Source organism: Gymnogyps californianus, chromosome 1 (assembly GCF_018139145.2).
Source record: "Gymnogyps californianus isolate 813 chromosome 1, ASM1813914v2, whole genome shotgun sequence".
Taxonomy (NCBI): Eukaryota; Metazoa; Chordata; class Aves; order Accipitriformes; family Cathartidae; genus Gymnogyps; species Gymnogyps californianus.
Window position 1 is genome coordinate 62530625 of NC_059471.1, and position 19431 is coordinate 62550055.

The following is a 19431-nucleotide window of genomic DNA, read 5'->3' on the forward strand; positions in this document are numbered from 1 at the left end:
GCTGAGGACTTATTTTATTTTGTAGAGCACACTTGTCCTATTCTTACCCTTAATCTTTCTGTTGGTCAGACTACTCCGTAGAGATTACTACACCTCAACATCATGATGAATAGACACCTCTGAGGGTTTTGCAGAGAAATCTTTTGCTCACTGCTTCTTTGGCAGCCAAAAACAAATGCACCTATGCAAGCATCAGACTGTAGAGACATGATATCTGGTACTGGGGAAGACGCTGTAAGCCTCACAAACTATTAGTTATTACCATAACAAAAAGCACGAATAGCATGTACGTCAACTCTTTTGGAACAGCAGCAAACAATAACAGTCGTAACTTTAGAACTAGTCATTGTGTATTTCCTTTTATATATGTATATTAGATTCATTTGTGCAAACTATATGAATCTGCTCCTTGAAAACAAATAAGGAATAAATCATAATCTGAATAACATGGTCTAATAGCTGGCACATTTGGCAAGATTATATTCAAATCTCCCAATAGACGACAAACACAATGAAACTGGTTTTTAACAGATTTCAAAGCATAAATTTAAAAGCATTTTCTGTATTTTTAACTTTTTTTGTTGTGATGGTCTTCTCACTGCACTAAGATTTAATCTACAGTCATATTAGTTTACTGTTTAAAATGACATTGATGTGGGAATTTTTTATGTATATATGCAATATAGAACTGCTGTCTTCCGAAAAACAACTTACTAATGGAAAAAAAAAAAAAACCTTGAGAATTAATAAATATATGTAGATATTCAGCCATGAATTAGATCAAGGATTTTCAAGGACTTCTTGATTAAGACAGAGTTAGGGCCTAGTCTACCTCATCTAGACATCTAACTTTTTGTGTAATTTCATGTGCCTAGTGCACTGGTCCCCCTAAATAGATTAAGTTCTACAGTCAGTGGAAAGTGGCTTTTAAAGCCTACCAGAAGAAACTAATTTTAATCTAACATGGAGGCCTTTTCTATTGACTACGAAGTCTTTATCAAATGGCAGGACTGTCTGTAGATGTTGGATCCCTTTGTCAACGGTAGACTGTGCCACTGTTCCCACCCAGTCTGTGCATTAGGACAAATAATGCACTGTTGATATTCTATATTCTTCATTCACAGGTAATCCCAATAGGCATGGACACTATAACCATGGTCTTGGGGGAACAAATGGGTGAATGGCCCCCATGATCACTGGCCTGGGACTATCATTATGACTAAATAATAGTAGTTTGACACAGAATGATTGGCCAAATCATGGAATCCAGTATTTTGGCGGGATTTTATGGCGCAGGATAAAAGCTATGATATCATGTCTTCTGTGGCCTGCTTCCTAAACTAACAATATTAGAAGAAAATATACATATTGTTCTACTTCTGCTAAGTGCTGTGCAAACACACTAGATGTATGTCTCAAGTACTGAACTCTAGCTTAGAGGGAAAAGAGCCAATAACATATCCAAAGCAAGAATGGTAGGACTACTGTCTATGTGTCCATTTCAAATATGGAGCTGTCACACATGTAGACAAGTTTAAAATAAGTAATGAAAATGAAGCTCAGAAGCACATATTCTACTATATGATTTGCTTAGTATTATTCTTTTAATTGAAGTTCAAGCATCTTCTCTTATAAATTTGTGATAAATAAGAGTTGCAGATGCTGGAAAGTAATCTATCGTCTAATGTCTTTCCTGTATCTCTACAATAAGAGTTATTATCACGTTACTATTATTATTTTAGAAAAGACTGGTAATTTTGGTGACAGTGAGTAGATTATAACAGCCTTTCTGGCTTTGCTGCACAGAAAGGGGTCTAAAAGAAACTGAATCCAGCAGTGAGGCTTTATCCTATCCTGCCATACTGGAACACTAATTTTCCTTGTTTTACGTTAACCATTACAACTGTCTTTTTTAAAACCTGTCATTTATTTGTTTCTTACTGGAAAATGTTTTAAGAATAATATTCACTGTGCATGACTTTGAGATATCTGGCTTTGCATAGATTTCTAGATAATCATGCCCTTCAGGCCAGACAGCATGGAGGGGTTCGTGTCCACAGTGCTTAGTAGTAACCTCTCTTGGATCAGACTTGCTGCATCCATGCTACAAACCATTTGGCCCTGCAGCTTCTCTGACTCCATATAGTATCCCTGAAACATGACTATTATCTTGTGTGGGTTTTTTTAAGTTCAAGGAATTCAGCATAATGTGAAGGCTGTATTATAATTCAGTTTTTTAATGGGTGAAACAAGGGTTTGCCATGAGGATATGAGGAGGCTTCTGAAGATGCACAGAGTGCAGGGATAAGTTTTCGAGGGCTTGGAAGAGGGAACAAAACCACAGCTGCTACAATCCCATCATGAGCAGATCTGGAGTGAACCATCCCTAGACCATGCCCAGATATTGTCTTGGAGAGCATATTTTGAGCAACCCAAATCAGTCAGGGAGTAAAGCAACAGCTAAGTGGTGTGAGGCAAGGATTTCAGGCTTGTGCATGTTCTCTGGCTCTTTTATTTATCACAGTAGTACTCAGACTCCCTCACTGTTAACGTAATTCACAACAAAAAAGGTTGAAAAAAAAATCTGTATTTCAAGAAATCCAGATACTGAAGGTATTCTTTGCTTTTTTTTTTTTAAAAAGGATATTTCTGGAGGCAAATTGACCAGAAAAATATATTTTGTCCAGAAAAACAAGTGATACAAATATCACAGTTAGCTGTGGTGCTAATACATGAGTACATACAAGTAAAATGACTGTGATTGTTGGCAGTTAAGTATGTCATACTCTCATTTAAAACATTCTAATTTTTTGTCATTGTAACAATGGAGTGATGAGTAAGGCAAAAGGAGACTGAACGTACATGATGTTGTGACATGGACAATATTTTTTTGCCCTTTATTAATTAATACAACATCAAAATATTCACCACATTTTTATGAAAAAACAAACTGATTGAAGTCTAAGACAGGAACTGAAAAATACCAATGGAAACTTATGGAGTAGTACTTTACATTTATGTTTGTTTCTTTGTCAAATCAGTTTTTTCAAGTCTTTGTCTACAGATAGTAAAGTACATTCGTTTGCAATCATAAAAGCCGGCAGTTACTATTACCTTTACGTGATTACTCATCTTTGCTCTTTCTTGCAAATGCCACTATAAGTATTAACACCAAGTTCAACCGTGCTGTTATTCTTAGGAATGACACTTCTCAGAAAGTGGTCCCATATACTAGTTTCTGTATAATACAGAACACCAAAGTTTCTAAATTACTGTATTTTGTTAAGTGAGCTTCTAACTTTGCACATGCCTTGAAACTCAGTATTAAATTGTAGTTTTCTTACTGTCCTTTAAAACCTATACCCATGTATTATGAAACTCACAATGGAAAAAGCTAATCGTACCTGAAGCAATCTATAATGAAATCTTAATTGTCTATCACTGGTGTATCTGTGTTAGCAACAGACATAGCTGGAAAGATGGAAGAAAAGTCTGTGGTTTTGTGATGATTTTTTTCCTTGTCACGAGACACTGACATCATCTATCAGTGATATTCAATGGAGAAACTGGTGAATATTAAACAGCAATAAGCTCTCTAGGTTTTGATGTAGCAAGGAATTTATTTGAAAGGTTATAAATCTTTTGCACATTAAGTAACTAAGGCTGAAATAACATAATAAAATAAAGCTACATCACAGTTAAAACCTGCAGGATTATTTTTAACTATTGACATTTTTCTATAAGTATAGAATAGGCTTGACTTGAATGACTATGTCATATGCATTGAGCACATGTTTAGGTGCTTTGATGGGCTAGGGCTGATATTAGAATACTAAATTTTCCAGGAACTACAGGAGGCAATTCAAAAAGTAAAGCTCCTAGTCTTTCCTTATTTTAAAAAGAAAACTTCCTGAGGAATGCATAGTGAAGATGATATGTCTCAAATACACACAGCACTGGAAAAAGCTTATTGCATCCCTAGGAGAACGGAAATTTTATAACTATGATCTTCATATGAGGTATTGAAAGAGAAGATATACTGCCCTCAGACTATGCAGTTTTGAGGTGATAATTGTAAAGATACAAAGATATTCTAGGAGTTGAAGGTAAGAAAAGATGAATATTCTTGTCTGCCATGTTAATTTGGAGCAACAGACTAGACTCAGACTATGAAACAATGATGCTGTGGAGAGTTCTTTTTTTAACAAAAAAATTAACCTGGGGCCTCTGTTTTCCTGAGCATTCTGCTGTTTTTCTGCAGACAATGTGTTACTACAGGTGTTCATCAGAATACTTACAGCAAAGATTTTGATTAGTAAACAAAATTTCCCTTTATGCTGCTTGTGCCCAGCTGCAGTTCTGCTACAGAATTTGCCAGAGTTGTGCCTGTCTCTGCTGAAAGAGAGAGAAAGGAGACTGGCAAAGAATATATCTTTTCTTTTGATTGTGTTGTCCCTTTGGTAATACACAGGGAAAAGAGGTTAATGTTTAATCATTATCACTAACACACAGGCACACACAGTTGGTTGTTTTGTGCGCTTAATGACTTTCATTTAAGAATGTGACTTAAGGAATTACTCCAAAACATACAAAAGAAGATGTGACAATTTAGGCTGGTAATATTGTGCTGACTGAACATAACAGTATGTTTTTAAGCAGTTGTGTTAAATACATACTCCTACAGAATGGTTGATCAAAAGTAGTTCATAGTTTTAAGAGTAGGTAAAGAATACTTACTGATTAATCTCAGACAGCTGTGCCTGTCGTGCCATTTTAGCTTCATTTTACAGATTATTACCGAACTAACAGTTCATTTTAATCTGCACTATAGACCTAGTTACAGCGTGATAAAAAGAATGCCCCAGGCCATCCACAAAGTGACATGATTTATGATTCTAATGTAATCAATAGGATAAATTGATGTGCAGGTATTGCTTATGATTACACACTAGGATAACTGTGTTCAAAATCACATTTAACCTATCTGTTTGGCACAAACAGAAATGCCACCTACTTGTTTTTCTCTTTAATTCCTCATTCTTGGTGGAAAGAGAAAAAAATGGCAACTTACCATAATTTTAGTTGGAGGTCACGTACTCCTCCTTTCCCAAAAGAGTTTTCCCATTATTGACCTGTTTTTAAATATGCCTAGCAAATAAATGTTTCCATGTGTTTAAAAATACTGACAACTGTGATCACTGCTAACAGTTGTCCTGGGTTGCAGAGCTAGGGATTTTAGAGCTTAGTGTGTGCTATCAGATTGTAGAATGTGTTTTTTTCCTGCTGGTCCTAGAATCACTTTCTACTTGGTCATTCCTCTTTTCATGACCTATGAAGCTAGTTTGAGCAAGTCTTTGAGGAAAATTAATTGCATGGATCCCCAAAAAACCCTTTGATGTCTCTATGTTTGTTACTGGGTTGGGTTTTTTTTTTTGTCTCTATTGCCAGAAGCTGTCAAAGAAGAGAGTCTTGCACAGTAAAAAGATTAAAGGCAGCCCAGCACTGTAATTCTAACAAAATGCCAACGCATTTTAAAGATAGCACATATATCAACGATTTATAATTAAAATATAGAGAAATCCTAAATATAAATTGGAAAGTAAAAATTTGAATACTCATAATTCTTGTTCTTAAAAAAAAATTAAATATTGCTATTGCAAACCCTAATGAATTGTTTTCCTACTTTCTAAAGTTGAATCCATATTAAAAGTGATCTGTTCAAATAAAAAAAGGAAGAAAGAAGAGTACATTTTCATTACTATCTACTTTAATCCTATGAAAAATAAATTAAGGTGTCCACAGCGACAGATTCTTTTCTACATTCTGGCTATAGCATACACAGTCCAACAGTCAACTCAAGTTGCAACTCTACTTTTTATTTTCAATGGGACAAACCCCCACAATAATTCAGAGAGGCTAAGATAATAAAAAAATCCATGTGAAAAGAGTGTAAGTATTTTTATGTTTAACCTCTGGTTTTATGTTCCATGAGTAATTAATTGACACGGACATTTTGCTTGCTATTTTAGTAGACACAAAACAAGATAATTATAAGAGCTTGGCAGACCAATAGAGATATGAATTAAAAAAAAAAAAAATAAAAAAGGAAACACACATCTAGGGCAGAAGATAGATTAGCTACTTCCTTAATGAACCAAATATGAATCAAAAAATTATGAGATCTCAACAGAACTTATAAGACAATAAAGGTCAACTTTGGATGCTAGATGTGTACATGTGGAATATTAATTTACATACATTTTAAGAAATAAGACATTCACCAGTAACATTCTGATTGTCTAGAAATTATTATTGTTCTTAAAACACCTCCAGTGAGAGAAATTATATGGGTTTAATGTTAAAATATTTTAAGATATATACAAATCAGCATTTAGAAATACTTCTTAACATAGAAGTGTGTTTTCCTCCTGAACAGTTTGAAAGATCCTGTGTTATTGAATGTTTTCTCCTAAGAAATGATATGAGCAAGAATATTGCTGCCATATATATTCCTGCTGATGGAATAAATCTGCAAATTTTGATTCAAATGCACAGTCCATTTTATTGCATACTTTGACTTCTTCAGTACTAACATGGGAGAAAGTACAAGAATTCCATAATAGATGGATACACTTCCCAATATCCTTCCCCTTTTCATAAGTCCAAACGGAGTTCTTACTAATTAAAATTACAATTAGCCATGAAAGGTGATGTCAAGTTTCCCTTTTGGAAGCTTTTAACAGTATAACACTTACACCTTTAACTGTTACTTTTCTTACAAACATCCAGTTGTCTTTGAGTCTAGTTAACTACCTGACTTTAAAACCATGATGTGACAACATGTTCTACAGATACATTGAGTTACCATCTTTTGACATTTTTGACTTCACAGTTCTTTGTTAATTTCTCATTAAACTTCCAAAGTGTTTACAGACAGGAAAATGGAATATACTGTTCTGTCTTCTGTATATAGTTTGTTGTTATTATGAGTAAATTGTCAGGAAACCCAATGATAGGTGCTTAGAACAAAAAAAACAGTCCCTGCTTGAAACAGTTTATAATCCCACTGTAATCAATAAGAATTATTTTATCTGATTTACACCTTCTCCAGCTCCAAAAACACCCTCAGACTTTTCTGTCTTTCTTGATGTGTGATTTTTTTCCCCCTATTTCCTCATCATTCTTTTCACTCTTCTCTGAACGCCCTGAAATTCTGTAATACCATTCCTGAAAAGAGGCGATCAGAGCTAAATAACTGGTATTGGGGAAGGAGGCACATCACTGGGTTGTATAATCACATAACTGTATCCCATTCTGAATGATCATTAACAGTTTTGGTCCCTTCTTGGAGCTGTGTTGAGGGTGCTCCAAAAAATGCCTGTCGGAGGGAAGGTGTATGCAACGAATTGGCACAGTCTTTGGGTGCTACACCAGCACCACTTTGCTAATCAATGCACTCAATTTTTTAGGTCGATGTGCCTGAATGCAGGTTGCTGGCAGAGCTCTGCAAACTCTCTGGGGCAAAGGTGCAGCTGGATTCAGCCCTTCACAGCCAGCACCCATGTAATCCTAGCAGAAATCATTGTGTGAGGTGGGCTAAAGGAAGCCTGTAAAGGACAGCAAAAAGCATGTACTAATGCCTGTCAAAAGCCGCTCAAAAGTGTGGTTCATTTCAGCAGAGCTGGAAAGAGAAAGAATGGTTTATTTCTTTGTGACTTTTCCATCAGCAGTATTTTTTGCATGATTAAATGTAATGATATTTTCTAAAAGTGCCATACAGCAAGTATTGGTTGTGTATCTCAGACACAGCCAGGACTATAAATATATTTCTGATTCTTAAAGTCTCGTAATATTTATAGTGTGTATAAAACCTCACTGCTCTTACACATAGAAAACAAATGAGAATTACTATTTCTTCTTACATGTAAGTGTTTTTTAATGTATTTTGTTCTCTCTCTCCAAACAGAGCATCTTTCTGAACCAAGAAAAAAATACATAGAAATATTTAGTCAGATTGTGGTTTTTTTCAAGTTTCCCTATTTCAATTTTTTTTTTATAGGTTTACTCCATTTTAATTTTAATAAGAATGCATCAGACTTAATCCAACTCTTTGAAGTCCATATAAGACAAGTTTTGCTTTCAAAGCAATTTGATGAAGTTTTTAATGCACAAAATTCACTTCCATTATCACCCTACTGCTTTTCGCAATGTTGAGTCTTCTCACTGAAATGCCAGTATCCACCAGCATACCTGATACCATGATAGCTACAAATACAGTTCTCTCAATTGCTTATCTTACATAAAATCTCAGACTAACCCACTTTCATTCTGAAGCACAGTCCCTTTGTGCAGTAGGGATAGTTACCTTCCATCCATAACATTTCTCTCTGAGGTAGTTAAGTGTTTTTACCCTCTTTGCATTTGAAGTTCCTCTTGTCTAATGCTGGAATGATGCAGGCTGAGCAAACTGAGACTGTTGCCATCATACGAACCCAATGAGCTTGTGGCTTCTCAGCTCAGGGGAGCTGAGAAATGTTACTCCTACAGGATGTCAGTAACGTATAATCACCTTTCCAGCAGCAAGTTCAAAAAGCTTTGAATGAAAGCTTAAGCTAATGTTTGACTCAAAAAGAATCAACACACATAATTATTTTATAGCAGATCACTATTCAGTGTTCACGTATCATTTTTTAACATTGCAAGTTATTTGAATCTATGTTCTCAGGCAAAGGAGACTAATGCATTTTGATGCTGTTTAACTTGTTCTGATGTTGTGAAATCCAAAGTATGACCAGATTATAACATTGTTTATATATGATAATTATTTGTGGTGGGTTGACCCTGCCTGGATGCCAGGCGCCCACCAAAGCCGCTTTATCACCCCCCCTCCTCAGCTGGACAGGGGAGAGAAAATACAACAAAAGGCTCATGGGTTGAGATAGGGACAAGGAGAGGTCACTCACCAATTACTGTCACGGGCAAAACAGACTCGAATTGGCGAAATTAATTTAACTTATTACCAATCAAATCAGAGCAGGATAATGAGAAGTAAAACCTAAATCTTAAAACATCTTCCCCCCACCCCTCCTTCTTACTGGGCTCAACTTTACTCCCAATTTTCTCTACCTCCTCCAGCCAAGCGGTGCAGGGGGACAGGGAATGGGGGTTGCGGTCAGTTCATCACATGTTGTTTCTGCCACTCCTTCCTCCTCAGGGGGAGGACTCCTCACACTCTTCCCCTGCTCCAGCGTGGGTCCCTTCCATGGGCTGCAGTCCTTCAGGAACAGACTGCTCCAGCATGGGTCCCCCATGGGGGTCACAAGTCCTGCCAGCAAACCTGCTCCAGCATAGGCTCCTCTCGCCATGGGTCCACAGGTCCTGCCAGGAGCCTGCTCCAGTGTGGGCTTCCCACGGGGTCACAGCCTCCTTCGGGTGCATCCAAATGCTCCGGCATGGGGTCCTCCATGGGCTACAGGTGGATATCTGCTCCACCGTGGACCTCCATGGGCTGCAGGGGGAAAGCCTGCCTCACCATGGTCTTCACCACGGGCTGCAGGGGAATCTCTGCTCCTGCGTCTGGAGCACCTCCTCACCCTCCTTCTTCACTGACCTTAGTGTCTGCAGAGTTGTTTCTCTCACATATTCTCACTCTCCTCTCTCCGGCTGCAATTGCTGTTGCACAGTAACTTTTTCCCTTTCTTAAATACGTTATCACAGAGGTGGTACCCACATCGCTGATGGGCTCGGCCTTGGTCAGCAGAGGGTCTATCTTGGAGCCGTCTGGCATTGGCTCTATCGGACTTAGGGGAAACTTCTAGCAGCTTCTCACAGAAGCCACCTCTGTAGCCCCCCCACTACCAAAACCTTGCCACGCAAACACAATGCATTATTATACATAAATATTATTTATCATATTGATTATTTAAATCATGGTATAAAAAATTAAGCTAATAAGTGACAGAGATGGGTATAAAGCGAAGTGAAAAGCTTAGTAAAAAAATGAGATGCCAAAAATCTAGACATTTACTTTTTAAGGGAAGGAGAAAGAGCTGGGGGAACATAAGAAAAGGACAAAAACTTCAGCTGTCCAAAAGCTACTAAAAGGAAAGTAAGTTATTTCTGTTTTTAGAAAAGTATTTCTGATTTCTTACGCTTGGACAAAGGTTGATTTCAGGTGCAGATGTTATACTTTCCTATTGCAATAGAAGCAATTTATAAATCTATTCCTGGGAAATGGTTTTGAGGAATTTGCATGATTTGAGCACAAGAAGACATTTTAGTATGTAAATCCATCACTTGCATGGCTACAGAGCACAAAGGCAGGTTTTTCCCTAAGTTTAAGAGCTTTCTCTGTTTATTTGTTTTTAAACACAAATCACATGGAATATTGATTGAGAGCTGAGAACAGAAGTTCAGACTAAACAAATTGGGAATGACTTTTGTAATGTGGAAAAAACATTCACTTTATGGCTTAGGGTGAAGAAAGAATCAGAAAGGTGTCATGGGCATTACAGATGTAGGTTTTATACATCAGACCTGTCACTTGGTTGATCTTTGGTTTTCACTTAGTTTTTATAGACTTCTTAAAACATTTATGCTTGCAGGTAGAATAAAGTTGATGTCAGAAAACTTAGTCTTGTTGCATATATTTGTGACGGGGGAAAAAATATTAGGTTTTGTATAGCAAGGAAGAGAAACATTGAATTTAATATTAAAAAAATAAGGAAAAAAGTGCTTTCATAGTTATGCACAGTGGCAAAAAAAACCCTAAAGCAGACAGAGTTTTATAGCTTTCTTAGGCTACCTACAGGCTCCTATAGCAGTCTAATGGATTGTCTTTAAACTGTGTGGGAAGGGTCAGAGTATACCGAGTTTAATTATGTGACTAGCAGCGGAGATGGGCATTAGCAAGGTGGGTAGCTGCAGCAAACTCAGAGAATCAGACAACATTTTGGGAAAGATAAAAAACCTGAAGTTTTTTCTTCTCTTTATTTATGATGATAGTTTTTTATATATTTATCTTCCTGAAATTAAATGAATGAAAGAATGATCAAATTGCTAGTTTGTGGTAGGACTTTTGTTCTCTGGATAATGTTGCATAAAAGCTCAAAAACGTCAGATTTTCAGTTAATAGTTGTGGAATGTCTTACACAAAACTTCAGTGAACTCTGTCAGAATAGTTGACTTACTGACCAGAAAAGGCTAAAGTTTTTCTAAGCAGGAACTACGATAGAAATGCCTTTGGGTCAGTTTGAGTATATAAAGCCAGAAAAAAATGACATTCATTGCCCAGAAAAAAATTGGAGACATAGCTTTGTTCAAGTTAAGAGATATTTTTTGTGTTGTGACACAGGAGTGGTAGGACATGTCAGTAACATAGGTTCAATGAACATAGTGCACATACCCTGTTAAATGTTTTCTTAGGAACAAGGAGACTTTAATTGCTTTTACTTACAGGTTTCCAATTTAAGTGTTCCCTAAGAAGCAAAGTTGAAGCCTAATCCCATAAACCAGCATCTTTTCCTAAAACTTTCTACAGATGATGAGAAAGGGCTAATGCCTGGCAGTAGATTTCCTATGCCCATCCATATGATGGGTGACAAACAGAAGTTTGCCTTTCAACTGATTCCCTTGTTTCCTTGCATACCCTAGGAAGTCTGCAAAGAAAATCTATTCAGAAGCTTAGTGTCAAGCTTTTGAGCACATGTTCTTTCTGCCTATACACCTCTCAGCAGATATCTCCGGCTTTTTCTCTCCAGTCATCAGCTAAAAGAAAGATATGCAATATCTATACTCCTTTTCCTGCCAGCTATTAAGCTTAAGCCCCATCCTACTCTTTTTCTCCAGGGGGAGATGAGCAAAGACTTAGAAGACTAGCCAAAGGCAATGAGTTCCTGGAAGGGGACTGAAGTGTCAATACCAAAGCGGGGGGGGGGGGGGAAGGAATGGGAAAAGGGAAAAGAAGAACCTAAGGATAAATGTATAGAGAAAGAGATAGTGAAGATGGACAGGACTGAAGAGGTAATGCAGAAAGATTATTTTCAATGCTGGAGAGTATAGGAGACAGAGTTTAAGTAAAAAGCAATTAGAAGCTAGTGAAATAAATACATAGAGCATAATTATGACCTCAAGAGAAACCTGGATTTTGGACAATTACTCTGACAATTGCATAAAGCTACCAGTATGGTAGTTGAATGCAATTACACTTTAATTGTGTGAAATGTTTGTGTGTTTGCAGGAAGTATTGTTTCTGATCCCAAATCTTTTTGGCCATGAACCCCAGCTTTGCAAAAGGAACTTTGCTCTCTCAAATACAGCTGCACCACCTAATTGTTAGGGGTCAAGCTCTGGCAGTGAAATTTACTTTGCTGAGACAGTTTCTTATTCATTGGAAAGGGCAAGAATCAGGTTTCTGACTCTGGAATGAGAACAGCTGGTACGAAGGGAAACTGAGTGGCAAAGGGAATGTCTGCATGAGTTCAGGTACCCATCTCATGCACGCAGGCAGGCACCCTTTTAAAAATGGGATGCAGAGCTATCTAGATTAATTCCATCCAGAAATATGGTGCACTTAGAGAAGGAGATGCTGGCAAAGGATGGTTCAAGGAGTGCAGCACCGGGGGAGGGCTGCTTAGAAAATGGTAGTAACAAGGGTATCCTAAAGCATCCTTTCTCCAAACATTTGAGGATCTGTTTAGGTGCCACTTCAGGCTCTTGAGCTGCAGAACTCATGTAAAGCTAGACGTCTATGAGGAACACAGTAGATTGGAGGGGGGAGGGGAACGTAGGGAGGGATGTAGGTGGTGTGGGAAGTGTACTTTTATAATGACATGGTAATTACCAAAAAAGTGGGAGGCCAATGTTCAGTTCTCTCTTGAGCCTGAGGAGATTCAAACTCACATCTGCAGCAGCTTTAGATAATTCCTTAATCACTAGGCTGGAGAACAATTAGATGACATATGCATTTTACATTATGCAGTGAAAGAGTGAGGCAGCTTACCACCGTCTATCTCAGTGCTCAGCCCCCAGAAGTAACATGTTCAGGATTTTTCTTGTTTGTCTTCCCTCTGACCACGAAACTGTTCTCCTTTGTATGAAGAAAAAGAATATCTGATAGGAATGGATTTAAAGTTATCATTCTCTTACTGATGTGTAAGTTACTGAAACAAGTGTAGAAAAGCATCTTGACACTTTCATGATTTTAATAGAAACCCGCTGAAGTCAGGGGGATTAATCATGCACTAGACTGAGGTTTAACAAATAATACTTATCTCTACGGTTTCCAACCAATGGTAGGGAGACTCTACCTTCAGCTGCAAATGGATTAAGATTAAACGCTTTCAGAAATTCGATACTGATTCCTTTTGTGGCAAGCTAATGAGCTCAGCCCTCACAAAGTGGTCTCAGGACATTATTTTTAAGTTAGGAACTCAGCAGTGTCTGAGCATTATATGGACAGCTGTTGTTAAGGGGTCACAAAGCCCTGTCAAAACAGCAGTCTTCATCCTCTCTTTTGGAAATCATAAACTGAACAGAATTCACTCCTAAAAAGTCCACAGGCAAGGCTCTCACAGACTGTGTCATTTAAATATCAGTACATTTGGGGATAGAGTCACACAATCATTTTCTTGTTTGTCTTCACTCTTTAAAGTGCTCCACTTCATTACTGGCAAAGTGGCTTGCTCTGTGATGAGCTATACTTTTGCTTCTATTTTTCCCCCAAAACTGCTATTCAAATAACAGGATTTAATTCGATAGGAAGGCATTGGAAAATTCAACAATCACTAGCTTTGCCTTTCTTGTACAGTGTTGATGTAGTAAACGTATCCCATTAGAGGGCTGACCAAATATGATATATTTGAGAGGAAATTAAAATGCCATAGTTAGCATTAGAAACCATTTACCAATTAAAAATATGAGAAAGATTTAGTTTTTCCAAAACACAAATGAAATAACATGGAGGTGATTTTCAAAAATGCTTAAGAAGATCTAAGCAAACAGATCTCCCATTAAACACCTCTCTGGAAATTGGGCTTAATTCCCAGAGGACTTTTTTAAAACTTATTTTTACTCTCTCAGTGTCCTCTTCTGGCATGCCAAGTCTTTACCCTTAACCTGTTTCTCTCCTGTTCCTTACCACTTAGTCTCATATTATTTTTCCTTCCCACTCCTCCCTTTTAGAGTTTTCTTTTGTTGCCATAGTTCTCATTTCATTCTCACCATCTGCTTACTGCATGTTTTTCTGTTCCTCTAGTCTAAGTAGCCTTTTGCTTTTTGAGAATCTCTACGTGTTCTTCTTTTCTCCTTTCCAAGAAGCCTTTTTCTTCTTTTTGTATTTTTTCTATTCCCATTGCTGCCTCACCCTTACCCTCAATTTTTCTTTTCTTCCATTTCTGTCTTTGTTGAGGCCCCAGTTGTAAATTTTCTTAATACCTTGGAGGCTATAACCTCCCTGGAAACAACCTAAAAGACCATTTAGATCTTTAAGTTTATGAGTATATATCTGAAATACCAGCTAATTTGAAGCATACTGGCATCAGACTGATGGTCATAGCATGGGAAAGGCAAGAGTAAAATATAATGAAATTCTATGCAAAATGCAGGTCCTCCTGTGAGATTTTTATATGCAACCTGCACCTTTTTGGACTGCAACATTAATTTTTACCACAGCTTGTCTTCCAGTGACAAAACACTGTGTGATAGAGCTACTGATCTGTCTTTTAAATGAAACTTTCAGAAGATTCTACTGTTACATTTTTATTCTTTTTTAAATGTACACAGAAAGATTTCTGAGATTAAATTTCTGAGTGCACCATCATATAGTTGTGTACATTATATTAGGACCCAGAGCTATCTCGCAATAAACTGGCATAATGCAGAACTAGGCTGGATACTAGAAAGCAATATAGTGTGTTAGGACAAGCTGTGCTCTTCCTCAGAGTAACTCAGAGACATGGAGGTAATTAAGAAATTTCAGTGCCAGCCAGAGGTTACTGCACTGCTTTCGTTGGCACTAGTGGGGGGTCAAAAAACACTTCTTCGTTCTGAACTGTAGATAAGTTAGTAACTTTTCAGAAGATGATTTCCTCACCATCTGCCAAGCTTTATTTGGGATTTTCTTATACTTTCCAACTGAATAATATAATAAACAACTTCAATATAAGTTTTTTCAACCTAACAGAACAAGAAATTTTAAGGAGAGATAGCTTTAAACCTGACACTGTACAGGGACTCCCCTCAAGCGTGCTTAGTATCCAGTTTCTAAGAATCAAGTCTTTTCTGATTGTCTCATATTTGCACCCAAAACTGCTGATAGCTTAAAAAAAATCTTTGTCTTTTGAGACAGAAGAATGCTATGATCATTAATTTTGTCATATGCACTTATGGCTCTTAGACACCAAAGTATCCACGTGCTCATTTTGACATGTACGCAGGGACATACAACATAGAAGTATTCCAGTGACATGAGTCTGAAAAGTGCAAGACCAAACAAATAAAATAACTCTCTGGAATAAGTCTTTTTTTGGTAGTAATATAAATAAAGTAAATAAATAAGTAGGCATTAAAATTCTCAGAGAGTGCCTGCAATCTGTCAACTGAGGTGAAAGTCACAAAGATCTTACAATGCCCACTAATAAAATAGAAAAATGCTAGTAATAGTGTTATAAACCATTCTCTCAATCATTTAAAGGCTGTGAACAAGACCAGATGCATTAATTTGTGGACTTAAGCATGCATTTTGTGTTGGGAAGTTACAAAAGTTATCACAATATTAGAAGCAGGAAGGTATCTAGTTGAATAATTCCCTTGCTCTGTTACTGCAGGTCAGAAGGAGATCAGTGCTTGCACTTATGACCAAAATTTCTTTAAAGATTATATTTCCACCAAATATATTTCAAGACTGCATTGAAATACAATAGAGCCCATTTATGCCAGCAAACAAGAAATAGCATCAGACTTTTCCAAATCAGGAATGGCTTTAGAGCATGCAGCTGTGGGCACATCAGCTGTTTTCTTTGTCATTTGCACAAAAATCGTCTCCTACTTGCACTATAATTTATAAGCAGCCTATAAATATTATTTTCCCATTTTTGCTCAATTATAAGACCTTTGTATGTGTGAGGGACTGAAAGAGTTAATGTCTGTCAATGTCTCAAACATTGTAGCAACCAAGGTACAGTCTGCATAACAAAGTGGGAGGGCCATCAGCAAGAAGTTGGTTGGCATAGACACAGGGGGCCTGCCGGAGGGTATGCAGTCCCCTGTTCTGGCAGACCCAGCCTGGTAACCCACCATATATGGCCAGAGGTCACACAAAGTTTATCTGACAAGGGGGCTTGTAGCTCCTTGGAAAGTCCCTAAGACCACCACCCCAATAAGCTGCACATGCTCAGTAGATAAAGAACCATCTGGAACACTACCATATGTGTTGAGAACTGTCTAGAATGAACCCATATAAGTCTTCAAGAGACGTGACTGTGGACAGAGATTTAGACTATAAAAGACACAACTGCAAAGAGCCACGTGGCATGCACGCCCATCACCGGTGGATTACCACGCTCGTCGTGGACGCTGCGGGATCCAAGGGTGGTGACTATCTCTTTTCTTTTCCCCCTCTTTCTTTTTTTTCCTCTCTTTTCTCTCTTCTTGTGAACGTTTTGCTGCCACCCATGCTGCCCACCGTTATGCCTTCCACAGTTTGGATTGTTCAAATAAAGCATTCAAAGTGATCATTTGGTGTTGTTTCACCTTAATTTAGCCCAGGGGGATCCCAGAACCTCTATGACCCTCTGGTCTGTCCATTCTGGGTTGTAACAGTATGGCAGGAGGTGAATGCTTATGTTTTGTGAATCTGTGGCCAAAGGCGTAATCACCTTTAAGATCTGTCTGTTAGCCATCCTAATTTCCTTGTGGGAAGAGACTGCGTTTCTCAAGTTTGGTTGTTGGTGAATTTTATGGAAATACTTGAGAACTCACCCAGTCAAGGATGATTTTCACTCCTGTGTAAACAAAAACAACCTTAAAGAAAAAGTCAGCAAAATAAACCGAAAAACACTGGGAGTCATAGATTGCTTGTGGCAGAAGATTGTTCCTGGACACAGAAAGCATCTTGTTTTTTCCAGAGAGAATCTTGATTCCAGCCATTTTAAGGGCTTGAAGAATTCAGTGAAAAGAGCGTCAAATTGAAACTGAGCTCTCACAAAAGACAGCTGCTATTATTAATGCAAATACTAAAACCATTGAAAGTTGAAAAATTATAGATGGAGTTCTAGGCATTATCTTTATGCAAGGCAGATTTGGCAGACAGTCTATGTTTACTTGAAGGGTGATGTATAATTTCATTGTGACGCTGATTCCTTCTAAGAATGAAAATAAAGTACAATCTGAATAATTGCCTGTTAATTGAGCTGTCATATATCTAATGGAAGACATTTGTTTGCTTATTTTTAAGTGCATGTACCTCTTCAAGCACAAATTTGGGCACATGCCTGCTGTGGAAGCCATGGGAAAATACAAGAATGCTTGGAACTGAAATACAGTTCACTTTCTGTGAGATCCGTAATATAAGGAGGGCAACCATAGAAGCTGAATCAGCTATTAACCTGGCAAAAAATATAATGAAGATAACAAAGATGCAGAGTGAGGAAATGCAGACAAAACACAGATAAAATATAGATAAAGTATAGGCAAAAACCCCAGAAAAATTAAAGAAAGAGGATCTGAAAGAGAGATCCAAATTGAAAGTAGAGGACAGTGACATGGAAAAAAGAGAATATATTGATCCTATTCATAAAAGTACAAAGACTAGAGAAAAATATGAACAGCTCGATAAGGCTGGAAGCCAAAGAAAAATATTTTTTTAAAATTAGGTTAAAAGAATAGAAAGAACTATGCCTGTCTGCCAAAACATATTTTATATGCAGATACCTAAAATAAATGGTCAAAGATGGTTCAGCTGAATGGCTACTTGACATTAGAATCTTTAGGCAACTTTTCATTTAGTTTAAACAGCACCTTAATTTCATCTTCCTTGAAACACATGTATGGAATTGGTACAAGGAGTTATTCACGGAAGTCCATGTTTTCTTCTATTTTCTGATTACATATGTGGAAGTATAGATTTTTGTTGTGACCTGCACTACTGATCCAAACACTTAATCAGTTGCTGTTGCTTCTTAATACTCCAAGATCCAAGGCAAGTGATTTCCTAATGATTTCCTGTCATTATACATTTCTGCCTAAAAGGCACATTACTTGACAGTATTTCATTGTAGTTGCTGTGACCACATTCCTGATCATGCTCCTAACCTGCTTTTCTGTCAAAGCTGGAGTAAGTCTTGTCTTAATATGCATGATCAGCTATGCACAGTCTTCCAGATGAGTTATTATGAATATCTTGTCTAACAGCTCCAATATTTTCCTGCTGTATTGGAAACACAGTTTTGAATACATTTTGTTTTCCATAGCTACATTCTATCACAGCCTAATATCATTAAATACATTAAGGTCTTTGTTTTCCTTAAGGGAAAGTTCCCAGTGGATGGCATATGGCTTACCAGTGACATTTCTGCCAGTATCCAACTGGAGAATCTTGTAGTTTTTTCATGCAAATTTAATTTCCTTTGCATTTCTTCCAAGTTCATCATATTCTTCTGATATTTTCTATATAAAAAAGATTCCCAGTCTCAAGTTATAAGAAAGTGTTATCTGTCCCCTCCCGTATGCAACCAGCTTTCTTTTAGGTTCACTTATTAGCCTCTGCCTAAGTCCATCTATTACCCACTTAAAAACTTGCCTGTTAATCTGCCAGATTGTATAATTTTAAGGATACCTGTGAGGCATTATGTCTTCCTATGCCAGGTCACCAAGAAAGCAATTTCCTGTTTCTGACCATATATGCCCCATCTGGGAGACTTTTTTTTTTTCTTTTTAAAGAGGAAGAGGAGACAGGAATAAATTATTGCACTTAGTTTTTAAAAAATCATTCAATATTATTTTTAGGGTACTAACTCTGAGGGGAATCAAAGGTTCAGCATCTCCTGGTGTAAGTGTTTGGATACAAATGTGACTGGAACCATGCTTGTTAAATGAAAATTTAGAGCAGTGTTTACACCTATTGAAATATAATCAGAGGAAGTGTTACAAATAAACTTCTGTCTCCTTTAGGTCATGAAAATCTTGTTTCCAAGATCATGACTTCAGAACAAGCATGTATATGAATATAAATGCACAAAACTAAGAAGGAAAACATCAGAATTTCTGGGGTTCATTATTTTTAGATGCTTTCTCACTAGACAAACTATGAATAAGTATATATAAATACAGGGACTATTCAGGAAGAAAAAGAAACTGCTTCAGCACAAGCAGTAATCAAGGCTAGTTATATCTTTTATTTGACTGACATTTGCAGACTTTAGAATGTATTTCCAT